We start from the raw sequence: 18,901 nt of genomic DNA on the forward strand, positions 1-18,901 counted from the left end.
TCTAGCAGCTCCACCACTCACCAGCCACGCAGCTCGATTCTGGACCAGTTGCAGTCGCCAGACTGTCTTCAAAGGCAGCCCCACGTAGAGCGCATTGCAATAATCAATACGAGATGTTACCAGTGCATGTGTAACTGTCATGAGACTCCGCTCATCCAGGTAGGGCCGCAGCTGGTATAATTTCCGCAGCTGAAGGAAGGCGCCTCAGGCCACCGAGTCCACCTGGGCTTCCAAAGTTAGACTGGGGTCCAGGAGCACCCACAGGCTGCGGACCCTGTCCCTTAGGGGGAGTGTAAGCCCATTCAGGGTAGGGAAATGGCCCTCCAACCTGTCCAGCGAAGCACCCACTAACAGCACTTCCGTCTTGTCTGGATTGAGTTAGACAACAAAGAAGAGATGATTCCTGTAGGTAACTCTAACGTTTTACCTTGAGAAGGAAGCAAGGTTTCCTGTTCTGAGAAAAGAACTGTCTGTCTTTGGACGGAGTGAGAGGGGAATTCCTGTGTCACATTTTCTTAATCTAAACTAAGTGAGAGTGACCCGAAGTCCTGACTGGGAAAACTTTGCCTGGAAGGTGTTTTTTTAAACAAAACAATGAAATAAAATTGCAACAATAATCTAGTGTTCTAAATTTGTTTGTGGGCCTAAAGGGACCCAAGGTGTGTGTGTGTGATTTTTTATTCCGTTGGCATACCCTTCTGTGCTTCAGCTGCATGTTTGTAAATATTCACAAATTTTACTAAATACCAATAACCTCCCTCCCATTCCTTGCAAAGAAGAAAAAGCTGGCTAAGCATTGCAGCCAAGGAACATTACACTGCTTGGAGGAAAATGAATCTAGCAATGTGGAATATTTTAATCTTGATTCAGTGCACTTATTTAAGTTTCACCTGCATTCCTGTCCCATATTTTGCTCATAATTTATAATGTTACAAAGTGTAAGATTTTTTTTTGATGCTTGAATATTCATTCACATTTTCTATAATATGCATAATTACTGGCACACCTCTAACATATGCATTTTTCTGCACATTCCTTTTCTTAAACACACACACACACACACACACATACACACACATCTATCTATCTATCGATCTATCGATTGCTCGATCGATCGATAGATAGATCTGCTTTTAACCTTGTCACTACATTTAACTTCCACCCTCACCTGTTCTGCAATCAGCCTCTGTCACTCATGTCTGGAACTGCTCTTTTCGGCTATACTTTTGCCTTTCTGTGCCCCTTTCCTAGTCCCACAAAAAAAACCAAGAGCCAATTGGTTACAGCATGGACTTTCTGGTGGGTGTTGCAGTGGTGGATGCTTTTAGAAATTTACTTTTTTCCCATCTCCTCTCTCTCTCTCTCTCTCTCTCTCTCTCTCTCTCTCTCTGTGTGTGTGTGTGTGTGTGTGTGTGTGTGTGTTTCTTCAGACCTCACAGTTCTGCTGAGTCTGTTAATCCTATCTGGCTAGTTACCTTTTTTACTGCATACAAACTGTGCATTGTGCAGAAATAGAAAGTACAATAAAATATGTTACATCTGACCTGGAAAGGAAGGAATTTTGAAAGGAGTCTCTCTCTCTCTCTCTCTCTCTCTCTCTCTCTCTCATTCTCTCTGCAGTGGATATGCTCAGTATTTGACAAAGCATTTGTTGATCTTTTCCTACACATCAAAAATTAACTCAAATTGGCTTGGATAGGAACATTGTTAAATGGATTAAAATCTGGCCAAAGACGCATAAACGGAGGGTGTCTGGAGAGATAGTACAGGGATTGCTGTTACAGCCACTTTTATTTAACAACTTTATTAATGATTTGGAAAGGGAAATAAACAGCATGCTAATAAAATTTGCATATGATTCTAAAATGTGTGGTGAAGTATATTCCAACAAATAACAAGAGAAAGGATTATGCAAAAGCTGCAAACTAAGAAATAAAATTAATGAAATGGTGTTTATCTTAAATGAAGTATGTGAGCTTGGAGAGGAGAAGCTATAGGTTACTTAGAACTCCTGCTGTTTGTAGATTTAAGGTATAGTAAAACAATTTAAGGATAAGGAAAAATAGTCAAATTTATTTCTGTTTTACTCCCATTTTTGCTGGTCTGTCATATGTCATATGTATCTGATAGCCACAAAACTCATCAATGTTTTAAAACATTGCAAAAATGTTAATTCTTTCTTCTGAAAAAGTTGTTTTCCTCCATCTTCTGCTTATGTGCATTGCTCTTCATCCCCGAACTGTGCTGCTGAATAGATAAGAAGTTTTGTTTCATGCTGTTCTTCAACTAAATGATGCTAAAATGAGCACATTAAACTTACAAGACTTTCTGGTGTATTAAATGTCTTCATAGAGCCGAGGTTCAGATGGAAAGTCCTTGTCAGTTTCTTTGATCTAGGTAAGTTTTCTGGTGTGGACAAAAAGTTCTAGAAGAACTCCTTTCTGGATACCTCCAGTTGGAAATTAGTGTTGCTTCCTATGTCCTGTCCGGTTTTATGCATTAGCCCACAGTTATCTGAAGTCAAACACAGATTACTATTTCTAAAGTAAACATGGGAGTTTGTTTTTATTGACAAATATTATTACCCATCTTTTATAAGGCTCTCTATGTGTTTTATAACCCTTTTTGTTTCATTTGCATTTCTTGCAGGGTTTACAAACGAAATTAGTGTACAGATTATGAAAGCAACATGACCTCATGCATTTTGCATGAGTTGGGTTGCAAAGTCCCTTTGCTGTAAGAAATCCATCCAAAATCAGTTTTCTAATATGAGTTGTGCTAAATATAAGCCTTTGATCAGCCAGTACATGAATAAGGAATGCTGTATCTTTCAGGAATAAGGGGAAATGAAACCTAGGGCTGCAGAGTATTATTAGGATAAGAGGTGCTAAATAAAACATAATGTAGATAAATTTATTGATTTTCAAGGACAGAAGTACATAGGTCAGTCCCGGAGTCATATAAACTACACAAAAAATAAATTGAACTCTGTGGTGATATTCTGTAAAGTACTGAGTTTGCAAAATAAAACATGTGCTACAATATTTGTCCTGCTTAAATCAGATAGATGTGTATATGTTGAGTAAACATGTGTAGGGATAAATTGGTTAAAATGGATGTGAGTAGCACTTTTGCTAACTCTTTTGTTATATATCAGTCAGCTTGTATACTTCTTACAATTAGAAGTAAACTTGCATTTTAAAAAAAAGAAAAGTGTTCTCAATAATATGCTACTTTATTTTTCCTGATTTCCTAGTTTTCTTTTTCATTTTAAAATAATTTAAAGAAAATAGTGGTTTCTTTTTTTAAAAAAAGGGATGGCAAACAAATCTTTCTTGTGTCATGCAGTGCCTTATGCATAGTTGATTGTACATTTCTCTCTCTTTTTCTTCCTCTCCACTCTTTTTGTGGGGAACTTTTTGTGTATGTGTGCTGAGAGTTTGTTGCCTGTTTATCTATTATTTAAATATTTTTTATCCCAGAACTAGCCCCCAAAGAAGCTTATATTTGGTCAGTTTCTGACCGGCTATAGTCTAAAAAGGTGTTATGCAGAAGGGAAAAAGAACAAGGTGGAGAGAGAGAAAAAAGCTAACAGCCTTTCAGGAGAAAAGGTAGAATGACCCTGTTTCTTATCTCATCACTCTCTACAGCAGTGGTCTTTCCCCACACCCATTTTGCAGTTCTCATTACTCTTACTTTATTCTTACTAAACCTTTGTTATGAATATGGGCTCCTATCCTTCATTTAGTATGGTGATGATGAACCATAGTTTCAAATCCTCACTTGGCTATGGAGATTCATTAGGGGGTTGATAACTCTGGCAAAGCTATTCCTTAAATATCTAATAAATAAATAAATAAATAAATAAATAAATAAATAAATAAATAAATAAATAAATAAATAAATAAATAAATAAATAAATAAATAAATGATTCAAAATCCCAGGAAATGGGCCAATATTGCTGCACAATAGCATGCCCACATTGCCAGTGGGAACAAAGATGGCAAGCTTTACATAGCAAAGGGCAACTTGAATGTTGACAACACTATGGGAGCAGTCAAGATGGACTACAGGATACCTTCTGCTCACTACCATTCAAACAGCCCTGACAACTGCTTTTTGTTTGGCTGAGATGTGGTTAACTAAAAAAAGGAGTCGTCTCCTGGGGTTTTTACCTTCCTTGGTGTCACTTTGTGAATGGTGTTAGTTTATACAAACATACCCATAGAAAAAATTAAAAAGAAAAACTAGAAAAATAACCCCCAAGTTTATGCCATCTCAAAGACTTACTCTTATATTTCAGTGTGATCTTTCATAGATACTTCTCTCTTATCTGTCGTAATACATTAAAATATAGTTATTCTTCAAGGTGCCATAATATTTCTGTTTTGCTTTATATTTTTGTTTTTTGCTTTATTTTTATTTTTGTCTGGATAAATTTTTGAAATAATTGCTTCTTCAAAGGAAATTTTCTCTTCACCATAAAAATAAAAACAGGAGTTCAAATGTAAAAGCTAAATAAAAATAAACATAAAAATTCGAGTGTTTATTTAATTAATGAAAAAGATGATATCTGCTCATGTTAAAAGGGTGCTGAAATTATAATCTTTTTTGCACATCAACCATTAAATGGTAGGATTGATGGATTTAGTGGAATTGAGAGGGGGACTGTGGACAAACCATTACTTTCTGCAGATTGCCCCTTCTCTTGAAACATTGCAAAGAATAAAAGTGCAGGGTTTATGTTTTTGCCAAAAAAAAAAAAAAAAAAGGAAGAAACGAGAGCAAGGTATAGATTTTCAGCTAGTCCACTGTAGGAATAAGCACATAATAAACATACATTGTGAGTGTCAGAAATGACGACTGTTACGAATGAAGCGAAAGGAGATGAAGACAAGCAGCTGAAGGAGCTAGGTGAGTGTTTCCCAGACTTTCAGCGTCACATTCCTGTTTGGATTTTAAAAGAACCTCACACCTCTTTTTTCTTTTAAAAAAAAACAATGTGTACTTTAAAATCAATAATAAACATACCAAATTAGTGAAAACGGTTTTAAAATTAATTTCATAATATAGAATAAGAAAATTAAAATACTTGAATTGATTTTTGTGCCTTTGTTATGAAAATATCACAGTCTCCTACTCATCTTGGAACAATGAGCTCAAGATCTGAAAAACAGTGGGAACTAATATGCTGTTTGTTCAGGATTAAAAAAAAAGAAATATAAAGAGAAACATGAACATCTTTAATGGAGAAAAAGAACTGGCATAATTGAACAGAGGAAAATGATATGGATGTGAAACCATGGGAAAGAAAGGGAGTAACAGATATACAGATACAGAGATTTGCTGAATTGACTTCTTCATAAGTTCATTTGATTCAGTTGGACCCATTCTAGTTGTATTACACTAAAGTAATTACAAGCAATTAAAATCCTTTTACATTTATGGAAAGAATTGGCCAAAATCCTGTTGTAAAGCAAAGTTGTAAGTTTTGCTCATTCATTCCCAGTAAATAAAGAGGCTGTGCTGTTATTTTTGGTGGTGAACTGACTTGGTATGTGTGCACACCTCTGAGAATCACAATGGGTGCTCTTTACCTACTGGCAAGGAATAAGCCAAAAAGTATTACTTTGCTTCTGTTATGCAACAGAATTTGGGCCATTGTTTCTATAAAGAGAGCGGGATATAAAATAGAAGATGAATTGATACAAATGCATCTCACAACCTTATGATTGTGAGAGACTCATTTAGCAACAATCAGAATGTATTTACTAGCAGATTTCTTTCCATTCTCCTTTTCTTTATATATATGTCCAAGGCACATTACTGTTGCTTTTTGATCAGTTAATATTGTAACAGGAAACAGTAAAACTTTTTTACATATAACATGAAACTGCAATAAATGGGAAACTATTTGGAGCTGTATAAAATTTAGCTCCCCCCCCCCTTATTATTCTTTTCCAAATGGTCTATTGATTGTATACCTTGCTAAATAATAGCTACTCATTATCAGGACTGCTTTTCCTGGTGATGATTCAGATAATGATCACTGAAGCATAACTTTTCTGTTACAATAATACATTTAACATATAGGTCAATTAAAAAAACAAGTATTGGTATGATAAAATGCAGTCAAGTAGTGGAACCATTTTTGCTAGTCTTCACATTAATCTGCTATCCCAGAAAAGAATGGGTAAAAGTTAAAGTTTCACATCAGATACATAACATAACAAGAGAAAAAAACAATATCCTGGAAAATATTGAAAAAGCAGGTATGGCATCTCTAAGGTGAGTCCATAGCTTTTACGCATTATTTCTTTGGGTAGCAAACTTGTTTTTTTCTGCACAATTTGATTTCTTTTTAATATAAACTGGTCACCAGCACTTTTAAAAAGTGGCAGTCTAAAATAACACCTTTTTAGTTTACCTAATACTTTTTAGTGTAAGCTTTCATAGATTATACACTCTTCAGATGCAAAAGTCTAATAATTGAAAGCAAATTGTACAACATAATAATCAAAAATTTTTCATGCAGTAGTCCCCCTTTGTAAAAGCATAGGGACTCATATATAAATTATATGAATAAGCAGTACATAATGATATATGCTCCATGTAATGGACTGCTGGATAGCTCAGTGGTTTAAGTTTCTGGCTGTAGAACCAGAGGTTGGGAGTTCAGTTCCAAACTGTGCCTCCTTGAGTCTGGACTTGATGGTCCATAGGGTCCCTTCCAGTTCTGCAGTTCCCTAGATTATTATTAATCTTTATAATGAGATAAAAAAATACTTGGCCTCCAATTATTCCCTTTACTCGAATCTTTGTATGTGTTCTTGCTTCACCATCTCACATTCTGTACATCAATCATACTAATTTCCCCATGAACGGCCTCCCTGTGTTCCCTTATTGGAATCCTAGGAAAGCTGAAGTACTTAATGGCATGGTTTTTTCTTAACTTTGTTTTTGTGAATTGTATGACTGTTTCTTTATTTCCTGTGGTATTATGCCTTAATGCAATTGCTTTTTCATATTCTCATAATATGTAAGTTGTTGTCTCATTCTATGTCTCATTCTACGTAAGTTGTTGTTTATTGATTGACGAGTAATTGGACAACATTACTTAGAACTGCTGTTTAGTATTTGTTTAATGGAAATAGTGCTTTAGATGAATTTGCATATAGAACTTCTCATTTAGGTGTTGTTTAAAATTTTGATCTGATTTGTCTCATTCTTGCACACAAGAAATGGAAACCAGAAAAGTTTTATCCTTCACTGGCAGAGATCAGTGCCTTTCCTGACAATCTTAGTCAGACATCTTAGTATTTGCACTTGTGAGAATTACCTTTGTGCAAATTTCTGACATTGCCAAAAACTGCCCATGTGTAGCTAAGCTATGACAGCTAGAACTTTACTGCATGAACTCCCAAAACATCTGGAGCACTGGATGGATTATTTTCATCCTTTTAGTCAGTCATCCACTACTTCTGATCTCTGCTTTAGTGAGGAAAAAAGACACTAGGTTTGTGCAAGAACATTTGTGCAAACTGTAGAACCTTTTTTTTAAGTGGGGAGTCATTCCTATTATTCACATTCTTAAAACAAATAAAAATTCTGGGAGTGAATGAACTCTTCATAGGTATTATTTAAGACAATGTATCTTCTCAAAAATAATCAATTTGGTCAAATTTTCTTTAGCACCTTTAAAAGTTTCTTTTAATTATCACAATTGTGTATACTAGTTTTTATATCAGTCCGACAACATTGGTACATGTACAGGCAGATCAACCTGTACATCTGTGGTATTCATTCTTGTCCTTAACATTGTTTTGGCAGCCAGATAACTAATGGAATTTAAATGCCTGGTTACATAAACTACTCTTTATTTTGAACCATCATATGCATTTGGACTTTGAAATAGTATCAAGTTAGGTAAACTTTCATCACGTTTCTACCAGATTTTGATCCAGCCACAGAGTCAGCCAACATTTAACTGTAAAATATGGTGAGAGATCCTTCAGATGTGGTTCTTAACTAGCGTAAATACCAGAGATTGAAACTGATTATAAGGAAACACAACTAATAACCAAAAATCTTTTCCAATGGAAGATGAACATTGGCTTCACTCAGATGTCATAAGCTAAGATTTCTCATGACTGGAATAAGCCACTATGAGGTTCAGACCTTCATGTTGTATTCTGACCTTTCTCCTTCCATATGACTAGAAGAGAGAATTCAGAAGTTTTTGTCTGCACTTTCAGTTAACTGCAGTGTGTCATGTTTGGAACAACATGCTCTAGGAAATATTACTTATAGCCAGTTTAAAAGAAGACAGCCTCACAAGTTATGCACATGGCTTATATAAAGAAATAGCTAGTGGCCTTAAAATGGCTTCCTATTCAGAAGGCATGGGAAGCCATGGTTACTGCAAGTGGGTTATATATAATATATCCCTAAGAGATCTGAATGTTGCTAGTATAATGTCTATGTTATGAAAGGATGGCAGAAATTTAAAGCCATTCTTGGGCAAATTCATAGAAACAAATAAATATAAAATTTTAGAACCTATTAAAAAGGCAGGTCTCGGTGAATCTGTCACAGTAAGTTGATAGCACAGTAAGAAGAGCCCTCTAAATAAAAATTAAAGTAACCAATTGAAGAATGTGAAAGAGAGAATAGGAATAAATGGACAGTAATCACTGCGAAAGAATGTAAACAATGAGGCACCTCAGGGATGTATCTAATAAACAGTGGTTTTTAATTTGTCTATAAAGATGTTGATTTATGCCAAGGTGTTGTGAATACTGTACTAAATATGAATAGTTCTGCTCAGTGCACCTTAAAAAGGATATTGTATAGCTGGGGGAAGTGCAGAAAAGGGTAATGGAAATGATGAATGGGTTGGAGCATTCCACTAGGATAATAACTTAATAGTGGCACCATAGAATATTGTCCCTGTACAGGTGTGGCTGATACCAGCATTGAAGTCATTTTGGTGTGACTTCAAAGGCCTTTTCGCCTTAGGTCTTTTGTGATGAGTTTACTCTGTATCTTTTATTTGTTTTGCTCCTTGATAATATATTTGGAGTTTTCATTGTCCTAATTATTGTTCATTTGCCTTTGTACATTCTGGTGGTATTTGTACAAAGAACTGTTGCCATTTTATAATAAATGAATAAATAAATTTTAAAAGTATAACTTGTGTGTCACCTGACCCTTCTCTATCCCCCCTCTTTTCTTTCTTTCTTTCTTTCTTTCTTTCTTTCTTTCTTTCTTTCTTTCTTTCTTTCTTTCTTTCTTTCTTTCTTTCTTTCTTTCTTTCTTTCTTTCTTTCTTTCTTTCTTTCTTTCTTTCTTTCTTTCTTTCTTTCTTTCTTTCTTTCCTTTTTACCTTTTTCCTTTTTCCTTTCTTTCTTTTTTCTTTTTTCTTTCTTTCTTTTTTTTTTTTTTGGTCTTTTACTAATTTATTTTGACCTGCATAGTGATTCTGCCAGGAGGTCTCTGATATCACCTGGTGTAAGATGACTTCACCTGGTTGGAAGAGGCTTGTTCTTATTTCTGTCCATTACCAATCAATCAATCAATCAGACCTTTATTGGCATAGACAAGACAACATATAAAAGGAATATTAAAAGAAGAGTGCAGTTTGCTGGTCTTTGTTGCACAGGATTGTAACATAGTGTAAAAAGGATGCTACGTTCGCAGATACATCCTGTAGAGAGTCACTCAACATAAAATAAACTTTATCAGCTTCGGAGAGGCCTGATTTGTTTTTTAAAATTGGTTCTAAAAGTTGGATACGAGGGGCAGTATACTTGGGACACCCTAGTAGGATATGGGAAATTGAATCGATACAATTTTGTTTGCATGAACAAAGCCTATCAGCGTAGGGGGTCCTTAAAAATCTGCCAGTCAGGACTGCAGATGGCATCACATTAAACCGGGCCAATGAAAACGCCCTCCGGTGCTGGGGGTTACTTAGTGCAGAAAGATATGAAGCTATATGTCCAAATTTGCAAGGAAGAGACAATTTCGTTGGTGAACAAGTCTTGTTAGCCGCATTATAGAGATTTTGTTGCTCAATATCCAGGACTCTTCGTTTCCATTGATCACCCATTTTAAGGGTCGCCAGGATTTGGAGAAAACAAGAATTTTTGATTTTTCGCAGTTTAGTAGTAGCTTGTTTTGGTTGAGATATTCGAGGCACCTGGAAAGTAGGCGTTTCAAACCCACACGGGTGCGGGAAATTAGAACGGCATCGTCCGCTTCGGCAGCACATATACTAAAATTGGAACGATACAGAGAAGATTAGCATGGCCCCTCCGCATCCCCATATTTTGCACAGACCATGAAGAGATTCCCTGCTGCACCTGTGCCAAACTTGGTACTGAACCATAGTTTCAAAGTTATAATTATTTGAAACGTTTCAGAGGCAGACAGCATATAAAAAGAGTCCAAGCATAGACCCAAAGCACTAATTTTTTTCTCGATGATGGCAAGCCAGTTGGAGGGGGACAAATCTTGAAGTAATTGAAAAATGAGACTATTTGGATCAGGGTCGTTATGAAGTCTCAGCCAGTATTTGAAGGTAATCAACCAGGCTCTAGATTCGATTGAAGTCTGTCCATTACATTATAGGATTGCAGTTAGAATTGCACTGTAAATCTGTATTCTAAACTCCTTAATATGTACTAGTATCCTTACTTTACATGTTTATTAACCACAGATTATGAATAGAACTATGTACATTTAGTAGCACATATCACCAAATTCCATAAATTTAACTACATTCAGAGTTGTCCTATGAATGTTGTCACAGAGAATCTGCAGCAGTAGGTTAACAACATGTTGGCTGGTCACTGATCTTTCATTTCTAATATTTGTGCTTCAGTTCTCTCCTTCATGGTACACCAGTAATGCTGATGATGCAGCCCAGGACAGTCATTTCTGTAATAGTTTCAGATTTGGAATGGCTGATTTGTTCTCAGGGTTGTGGATAATTGTTGTGAATTTTTTCCCAAGGTGTATGCATCTGAGAGGCCATAATACAAAAATGCTGAATTTTCTTTAAACAGCAAGTATAACTCTCTCCTTTTACTCCACACTACAAGTGTTTCTGTATTGAATTATTAACATATACTGCCCTTTCTTTCTTTCTTTCTTTCTTTCTTTCTTTCTTTCTTTCTTTCTTTCTTTCTTTCTTTCTTTCTTTCTTTCTTTCTTTCTTTCTTTCTTTCTTTCTTCCTTCCTTCCTTCCTTCCTTCCTTCCTTCCTTCCTTCCTTCCTTCCTTCCTTCCTTCCTTCCTTCCTTCCTTCCTTCCTTCCTTCCTTCCTTCCTTCCTTCCTTCCTTCCTTCCTTCCTTCCTTCCTTCCTTCCTTCCTTCCTTCCTTCCTTCCTTCCTTCCTTCCTTCCTTCCTTCCTTCCTTTCTTTCTTTCTTTCTTTCTTTCTTTCTTTCTTTCTTTCTTTTCTTTCTTTTTCGAGGAGAATATCATGGCAGTGATAATGTCATGAATGCATAGTATAATAAAATATGAGTGGTCAGGTAAAATTAAGCCAATTCGCAATGGTATAGTGTGACTTGTTTAAGACCTAACAGTTCCAGTCCATTTGTAGCAGGAATGATATGTTTGCAAACACATACTCCTCGCTTTTCTTCCTTCCTTCAGTTATGAACCATAAACCATAATTCTTTACAAAGCTGATTAAAACATTGTTTGATGTTCTGATGCATAGGTGTCAGTTAAACCACAGTTCCCAGTGGTATGGATTCTGTTCATATTTATATTTACAATAGATCTGCTGAAATCAGAGCTAAGGTGAGTCACAATTTGATTTCACTCAGTCTACATATGAATCCAGCTCTGTTTAATTAAGGCCTGTGAGAGAGGAAAACAGGGAAGAACCTCTATTTAAAACTGGATCATTTTCTAAGCCTGCTTTTCTAGCATTAGGCAGCCAAATTAAGTGCTGTTTCATCCACATACACCACACCTAGGTGAGAGATTTTATTGCCTTCCCCAGCCCTACATGGAGAAGGAATGAAGATAGTTGAATCATTTTTTTTCCACCAGCAGAAGAACAGACCAGTCACTCTGTTCGAAGCACCCAGGGTTTTCTGTGCTTTGCTTTAGCACTTGGGGTGCATTTTGCTGACAACTCACCCTTTCACCCTCTTTCCTACACCAGTGTGGGCTAGTCTCATTGCCTACTGGGTAAAAAATTTCTGGGTACATATTTGTTGCCATCCCCTATTTCACCCTTTTTGTGCTCTATAGGTGGTAGGTGACACTTCAACCTTTCACCTTTTTTTTCAGTTTTGCTCACTGATGTATAATTTGTTTATCTCATTTAAATAATTTGATTGGCTTCTAATGCATGAATTGGTCTCTGTCAATATTTCCTTTAAGTCTGACTATTTATTTTAATTAGTTTAATTAGGTTAATCAGCTGTATTGCTGGCACATCTGATGATACAGCATGGAAGGGCAAACTTGTGGTATTTGACTTTGCAAGCACCTCAGGGTTTCACGCTTGCAGGATCTGCTCAGTAGAATGGTGCCACTAGCAGCAAAGGGGTTTGTGCTTTGGCAGACCAAACTGCCTTTGACTTGGCAGCTGAAAGGTCCTGGGACTAACTGATCATGGACCGCTTTCTTTGCCAGGTTGGCTTTGTGCTGAGCTTTGTCTCAAGTTGCTTTATCTATAAGATGCCCACCCTCCATAACTGGATTTTCCTTCTTTTGCACTGAGATCTCCCACTTTGCTTTGTATTAGTTTAGCTAATTTCCTTGCTACAGGCTGCTGTATTCAATAAATACACTCATTCTGAAACTCACCACAGTGTCCAGCTGGTTCCTTCCTCATGGAAGGGAAATTTCATTCACAAGAGCTGGAAGCCTTAATATGTCTTTCCTATAGTATTTATTTAACATAGTTCATACATTAAGAAGAATCACATGGTAATGCTTTTCTTAAAAAGGAACACCCAGACTGTAGGTAAGGTTTTCTAGCATTTGGGAGCCCTATACAAGACAGTCTTAGTGAGCAGTGCTACACAAAACAGCTGTCTATTTCCTGCTATTGCTACTATCTGTTTCCCACACCCTCTGGAAACAATCAGAATCTTTTATCAAAGAGACGAGGAGAGAGATAGAAGTTACAACTCCTTCTTGCTTTTCTCATGTGTAACACAGGAAGATTATGAGGTGAATTGGCAGGAACATAAGGGGAACAGCTGGACAAGGATACTCAACAATTCACAGGAGACATTTGAGCACAAAATGGGCATGGCAGGTGCCTGGCAATAGTAGATTCCAGTGGTATTTCAGACTGGAGTGGGAACTATGTTTTTAATTCTTCCAAAGAAATGAGTCCCTGGAGAGTGAAAATGAATACATCAGAAAGAAATTTCAGGCTGGCCCATTCCCTAAAGTGTTACTTTTCAACATATGGGTAAAATTTGCATAAGACTTGTACAAACTTATTGAAGAGGTACCACAGTACATCTCAATTGCATCTTATAAATTAGCTGTGGAAGTTACACAAACCTTAGGCAAACACCAACTGGATTCTGGTCATATTTACATGGCAAAAATTTCAGAGATGTAATATAGTACTTATACTCAAAAATGATCCAGTCCCATAACTGTCATATCACATGATTTTGCTCAATGGAATTCAAAACATGAGTTGTAATAAGTGTATGTGTACTGTGTAATTTATAAGACAAGTACGAATTAGGGTGATAAGTATTTCAGTAAGTCCACATTTCAAAATGAACAACCTAGCCGGTACCTCCTTTGTTAGCATATGGGTCAGAACAGTTATCTGTAGTTCAAAAAATACACCAAAATTGGGTAGTTCTGACAACATAACAGCAAACATCCTGATGTATGTCTCAGACTGCACAAGACATTGCCATAAACAGATTGCCACAAATTAGAGTGTTATTTTTTTTCCAATTTTGGGGTACACACAACAGTCATACAGTCACATGCACCCAATTTTTTTAAAAAAATTATTTATTTAGCAGTAATCTGCCACTGAATATGTTGCATGAAGTAAGACGTTGTAAGGTGCAAGACGCTTTGATTGAAAGTATGAACCTGGTTAAAAGCTGGTTCAGAGCCCGCTGAGCTCCTCCAAGACAGCTATTGAGATCACAACAACCACTTTCTGTTGCAGCCAAATCAGTTCAGCACCATCCAAGGAGTGAAAAAATGGGCATAGTCCCACATGGATATTTGTAACATATTATTTGGAAAAAAAGTTGAAAGCTGTGTGAGCCTACAGTGGTGCCTTGATTTACAACCATAATCCATTCCAGAAGATGGACATAACTCAAAATGGTCGTAAGTTTAAGCACCATTTCCCATTGAAATGCATTGGAATGCTGTTAACCAAAAAGAAAGCACGCAGTTAACTCCATCAGAAGGCGCTGAGGCTTTAAAAAAACAAAAATAAAGCACACAGCAAGTCCCATCGGAAGGCACTGGGGCTTAAAAAAATAGCCAAAAATAAACAACACAGCCATTGGGAGGTGCTGGGGCTGAAAAAATAAACACACCAAAACACACACAAAACATCACAGCACAGAAACATAACCCCCCAGTCCAAAACCCACCCTGCAAAACCCTGTAAATGTACTTACTCATAACTAGAAAGCAGCACCATGCAGTCCGAAGCCTCCCCTGACACACACACTCTAACCATTGGGGTGAAAGAGCTACAAAGAAGCTGTCCAACAGTTAGTCCTCTAATTTGAATTCCCCTACTTGAACCAAGAAAAAATCTCTTGGTTGAAGTAGGGACTCTTTTGGTAACTACAAAAATAAAGGAAGAATCTGGATCAGGACCTAATATGCTTACTTGTATTTTACCCCTCTTCAGTTAGTCTGGGATGGCTCAATATAAATGAGAGGGAGGTTCTAGAGCAGGCTTGTCCAACCTGCGGCCCGAGGGCCAACTGTGGCCCAGGTTGGCTCATAATGCGGCCCAGTGCAATTTTTTATTTTTTAAAAAAAATCCAAAGTTTCAAGTTACACTGCCGGCACTTGCAGCCGGAATGCGGCTGGGGCACGTCACAATGGTGGGGGGGGGGAGAGGGAAGGAAGGAAGGAGCAGGAGGGGAGGAGGGAGGGGGGCTGTGTGACTGCATTGCACCATCGCTGTCAATAGGTGGACCCCCTCCCGGCCCCATAATGCCACTGGAGTTGAAGCTGGCAGTATCTGCTGTCTGAGATCACAGCTACTGATAAGCACACTTGGAGCGGGGCTGCGGAAGATGGCTAGGGTTGCCCCCCCATGCGGCCCAAACCAAATTTATGTGTGGCCCAAACCAAATTTTCATCTTCTAATGTGGCCCAGGGAAGGTGAAAGGTTGAACACCCCTGTTCTAGTGAATGGCAGGTAATGTTTGTGCTCTGATATCTAATACAGAAGCTTTGTAGTAACCTGGAGCACACTTCATAACACCAAGACAAAATAAACAAACTTCCAAATGTATAGTTTAATAAGCTTGTTGCATTAGTCTTTAAAATTGTCAAAGTGCACTTTGTTCTTTTGCTTCAATTGTTCCTCCTGCAGTTATAGACCGTCTTAATCTTTGGAAGCTGGTTGAGGTAACTGGGAAGCTCCCATTTACATGGGAATGGGCTTCCTTTAACTCAGTGAGATTTACTTCAGTGCAAGTGTATGAACAAGTGCACTGTGCTACACTTTCACTTTTGTTTTAAAGAAAGAAAGAAGCAGGGCAGAGTATGGAGTTTCTTGGACTGTAAACTTTTGCTTCAAGAACTTGAGTATAGGAGCACCTTAACTGTGATTCCTGTAGAGTTCAGTGAGGCTTACTGTCAGATGAGTGGGTATAAAGACTGCTGCATTCATTTCCAGTAATTCTTTTTCCATAAGCAGAAAAATTCTTGGTTGCCTCTGGCATATTCCATTGCACATCTCAGCGAACTTTCCAACTCCCACTCTCTCCATGATTCAGGCAGATCTCTCACAGGAAATCTCTACAGAGACCTTTAGAGGAGGCATCATATAAAACATCCAATCTTCATCCTTTGCAAAGGCTGAGAGATTCTGCTTTTTTCCCCAGAAGTCCTGGAAAATATCATAGATTTTTGCCTGTGTTAAGTAAGGCTTCTAGGTGTTGTCCAAGTAAATTCAGAGGGTGAAGGTTGGGCTACGTAGTATATAGTAAATCTGTTTTTGAACGGGAAAAACAGATGCTTTCCCCTTTGGGTCAGAGGAGTGTAGAGAGAGATATTCCCTCTGCAGAGAGCATGCCATTTGTTTGTTTGTCTGTTTGTTTATTATACTTTTATAGTGCTGTGATCCTTAAAAATTAATGAACAAAGCCTCATACAATTTTACCTTTCAAACATTGGTTTAAAAGTCAGAAATTTACTTCAAATGTGTTGTTTCCAAGCTCTGATGTTTACCTGCTGTCCAGTACAGAATTTGTAATGCCTAGAGCAGTGATGACGAACCTTTTTGAGCCTAAGCGTCCAAATGGGGGGAGGGGAGCCCAGCAGACAGTGACGAAAGAAGTGGAAGTGGTGACGGAAGGGAGAATTCTGGGCACAGAGGTGCCTTCAGACCTCACTCCAGTCATGCCCAACCCCCTCCAGCACCAGCTGCTCCAGATCCTGGCCCGCTGCCTGTCAGGGTTCTGCAGCCACCTTCTGAGGTTTGGCTGCAGGGGGGGAGTAGTGATCTGGCAACTTATGGCTCGCATGCCTGCAGAAAGGGCTCTGCATGCCAGCTGTGGCACGTGTGCCAAAAGTTTGCCAGCGCTGGCCTAGAGCATGGGGTTTTCAACTTAAGTGCTTCAGTGTGCAGTCCTCCTGCCCAGGATTAATTCCATCTCTGCAGGATATTCTATCATATTGCCCTATACAATTTTTCATTCTCCTCCCCTGCAGACACTCTAGGACTCTGTGATCAGTAAACATGCTCATTCCTCATGTCTCCTTTTGACTGTGAAGTTTTGTTCTTTCCTTAGATTGTTTTCAGTCATATGTTTTATTGCTCTTCTGGAAACTTAAACGATGGACCACATCATTATTTCCCTCTAGTTTCTTGGTATCCCCATGTGTGTAACAGTTGTATTAGCACCGAGTGGCTCCTATAAGGGAGTGACATTTTGGACTCGGGAAACTTTTGGCCAGTCTAGGATTGTAGCCACAAGGTGTTTCTCATAACGTGGCAGCAAATATTTCAAAGGTTGCTTTCTTGATGTATGAATCAGGAAAATATACTTAAGAAAACACTTGCAAGATACTAACAAGCATATGTTACTTTAGAAGGTTCTAACAAAATGCTGAAAATTAGATAATATGGCTGATGGAAATGAAAGTTATCAACAATAATGCAGATGAAAAATAAGTCTGACTTCAGAGGCATTGCCAACTTTACTATTTTTGTTTTCAAAGTCTTTGAAGTCTGACTTTTCAGAACAGATTGTGAATCTCTGGCCCATTACACACCTGCTGAGATTTTGGTGTTTTATTTCTCTTGGGTGAAGAATCGGAGGCTCAAACCATGTTAATCACTGTCAGTATCAGTTGTGCAAAATGCCAAAAATGCAATGAACTGCATGTTTTATATGATAAATATGACAATATGTTTTAAATGTTTGATAGGACAGTGATTTGTTGTAATTTATTGCACATAGCTTTTAGGGGAAGATACTTGGGTACATCACAAATTGCAAAAATAATACTTCTATTTTTTTTTTCATGAATGCTGATTTGCCAGTAGAAATTAAAGAAAAATGCTAGGGTTTTCCAATTGAAATCAAATGCTACTGCAATCCACAAGACTAGCAAGTTAGTATTTCTATTTCTGAATGCCAGCTAGTTTGCAACCCTGAATCCTCTGGCCGAAATCTCTTGCCAGTTGTTAACCCAAACTTGAGTAGATACTTGAATGGGTATACATTAAGTCAGCATTCATGTGTCCCAGTGATTCAGTGGGATTACCCTAGTTTGTACTAATATTTGGATGTAGCTCTTTGTTTTCCTTCTTGTCTTCCTCAAAGTTGGAAAAGAGAATATTCTGCTAGACCTAGCACTGAAGTTGAGATATTTTCTTCTTAGTTCACTGTAAGATGGTACTGCAGAATTTAGACCCTGATGTTTACTGAACACCGATTTACTGAGGCTGAGTTCTTGTAAAGCAGATAATTAAAAAAATACTTGTCTTTCATGACGAGGAAGGAAAATATTCCATATTTCTTTAAATGTGGACTAAAATTATATCAAACATAACTGTAAGAACATTTTAATTCATAAAGAAGAAAATAGGTCTTTTTTTTTAAAAAAAGTACTCATCTGCTTATTTCTAAAAAAGAGGAATTTAAATTAAAAGCTTAAGAAGAGTAAGGAGAAGACATGACAAAGCATAGTAAGTATAGTTCTGACATGCATCCATGGAAACCTTCACACAGTGATGAATAAGGCCAACATTTTTGTGTGTGAGCAACAAAGTTCAGCTGTCTTAGAAGATATTTCAGAGACAGTTAATGCTTCAGGATGAAATGATGAAACTGGCATGCATTGCCAGTTAGGTTAGTAGTATACTGGAGCCAGATTCCACAAACCTTGTATTAAACGAGATTTATGCTTTTAAAGAAGGGTCTTGTGTAAACTGTGCTGTACATAATTAAATGGTGCTAATATATATTATTAAATATGTTTGCATCCTGGTTTTCCTCCACTGTGGAAGAAAGAAAGAAGTGTGAACCCAGATTAAAAACACCAACACCCCTGTTATGTGCAATTATTCTTATGACTCTTTAACATGCGTAAAAGATTGGTAACCCTGATTGCCTCTGTTCCCTTCTTTTCTCCCATACTCCTTTTTTGAATGTTCTGATGTATTGCCTTCCATAGATATAT

The 18,901-nt window shown here is 37.4% G+C and overlaps 1 protein-coding gene and 1 pseudogene across 6 annotated transcripts in view; both read left to right on the forward strand.

Moving 5' to 3' along the window:
- CADM2 (cell adhesion molecule 2) overlaps nt 1–18,901 on the forward strand; it is a 501,666-nt gene that overhangs the window by 114,379 nt on the left and 368,386 nt on the right. The gene's annotated exons all lie outside the window — the stretch shown is intronic.
- LOC144588533 (U6 spliceosomal RNA) lies at nt 10,255–10,321 on the forward strand (annotated as a pseudogene).

The sequence above is a fragment of the Pogona vitticeps genome, chromosome 3 (assembly GCF_051106095.1).
Source record: "Pogona vitticeps strain Pit_001003342236 chromosome 3, PviZW2.1, whole genome shotgun sequence".
Taxonomy (NCBI): Eukaryota; Metazoa; Chordata; class Lepidosauria; order Squamata; family Agamidae; genus Pogona; species Pogona vitticeps.